The sequence below is a fragment of the Aptenodytes forsteri genome, unplaced genomic scaffold (assembly GCF_000699145.1).
Source record: "Aptenodytes forsteri isolate BGI_AS27 unplaced genomic scaffold, ASM69914v1 Scaffold208, whole genome shotgun sequence".
NCBI lineage: Eukaryota > Metazoa > Chordata > Aves > Sphenisciformes > Spheniscidae > Aptenodytes > Aptenodytes forsteri.
Window position 1 is genome coordinate 3530675 of NW_008794963.1, and position 2192 is coordinate 3532866.

A 2192-nucleotide genomic window follows, 5' to 3' on the forward strand; every position below is an offset into this window, starting at 1 on the left:
ATTATTAAACTGTTTTTATCTCAACCCATGAGTTTTCTCACTTCTACTCTTCCAATTCTCTCCCCCATCCCACCGGGGAGGGGGGAAGTGAGCGAGCGGCTGGGTGGTGCTCAGTTGCTGACTGAGGTTAAACCATGACAGGTTTAAAGATGGTTGTGGAAAGGTATAATATAGGGTATATCTAACAGCAGTTGTGATAAAACAAGGAATGTTTGCAGGGACAAGACAAACATTAAAAAAAAATTAAAATTAAGCTTTGTCTTAATTTTTTTTGGTTTTGTCATCATTTTCTCTTTTGTAATGTGTCATCCAAAATTCTGCTGTGATCCTTGGGAAAATGACATGAGAAAGGTGTTTTATACGCAGCACTGCCAGAAAGAGTCCTTGGGGTAGCTTTGGTCAAATCTATTAAGACATTTAAGGATTAATATTAAACTAATACTAGTATTAAAATTAGTATGAAATAGAATGTTTGATTTGATGAGTACTGTCAGAGTAGCATGTATGTTCCCGCCATTTTTAATGAGTCACAAAAACTTTCTTCAAAATATTTCAATTGTATGCCTATTTATGGCTGTACCTCATTGTTCAGAATAAAAGGATATTTATTAGTCTCAGATTGCTTCACCAGCCGAATCAAACCGAAAGTGGCTATTTTCAAGTGAGGATCTGCTACCTTTTTTTTCCCCACAGAAATCAGTTTCCTACGACTGCTCGGCTATTCACGACGCTGCCACTCGGTGGTGCCACGGCGCTGCATTTAAAAAGCTTCAGCGGGTCTGAAATTCAATAACCTGTATTGCGGAATTCAGCCCCACCAGGTTCTTGCAGTGTTTTCTTTAAAATGATCAATATCTACTGTTCTGTGGCCTCGGTTTAAAAAAAAAAAAATCCATTGTAGCTGAATAATGCTTTCAAATTGGTTAGGCATATTTTTTTCAGATAATGTATTTTGAACTAAAACTACACGATCACTGTCCCATCACCTGTGTCTATGTAGAGCAACTTAAACAAAGAAAGTACTTATAGAATAATTTATTTGACATGCTAGGGTGGCTGAGTTGTGCAACAAACAGTACAATGATAGTTAATATTTTCCAATAAATGTGCACACTCTATGCTAAAGTGTAAAAGGCTTATAAAAAAACAAAGTATTATGACTTTGAATAAAAAAAGTTAATCTTCTAAAAGTATATGTCTACCAGTAAAATGCTCCGCTGAGATTGTTGCTATCACTACTTCCAGCAATATCCTTCGTTCCAACTGAAGTCAATTAGAAAAGGAGGAACTGACTGCCTGGTGGTATCATAAAAAAACTAGGACTTAGAAGCAATGTAGGAGTACTTTACTAAAAAACTTTGAGAACAATAAAAACATATGAATACTTGTTTGTGAAAGATATATTGACTTTACAAAATAAAGCAAAGTTATGAATATATGAAAACAGCATAAGCTATCACTGTGCTGTTTAAACAAACAAATTTTATTTTACTGTATTTTAAATGTCAAGTATCCCATGCAGATTTCAATACACTAAACCCAGATATTTTTATAGCAGGCTATGAGAGAGGAACACTTTTTATAAGTAGAATTGCAAATGAAAAGAATGGGACACACTACTTTCCAGCAATGCGCCACTGCAGAAGACTATAGTCACTGTAAAGCCACTCAACAGCACCGGCTCTGAGGTTCTGACAACTCAAATTCTGCAGAAACCCTGGATGCTGTGAGACCAGATTTCTGAAAATTAAGACATGCATTTGGAGTCAAATTTTTTTAGACCTCATTTTTAAAGTATGTGGAGAGATGCATTTTTTGAGCTCCCAACGACAGAACGACTCCCACTGTGATGCACACAGCTGTATTTTACACAAAGCTATTTAATTCAATGTATTAAGCCAGTTTGCGGGAGTTAAGATCTTAGAAAATATGGCTCTTAGAAAATATCTATGTGGTTATATTATCTTGACTGGTATATTTAAAAAGAACTAAAAGCAGACCGATTTTCGGCGACGTTTTCAAATGCTTTCTCTGCAGAAGAGATAGCCTCTGAGGGGCCCTGATCCCGGCCTCCGGAGCCTGACAGGAAGCAGCGTCTACCTGCAAGTCCCAGAGACTCCCGACATGGCCCCGGGGCTGCTGCTGGAGTTACCGGTGGCAACGGCACCCACAAGCCGGCAGTCAACCTACCC

The 2192-nt window shown here is 37.8% G+C and overlaps 1 protein-coding gene across 1 annotated transcript in view; it reads left to right on the forward strand.

Annotated features, from left to right (window-relative positions):
* Positions 1–2192, forward strand: part of MTDH (metadherin) — a 46202-nt gene that overhangs the window by 760 nt on the left and 43250 nt on the right. The window lies entirely within an intron of this gene.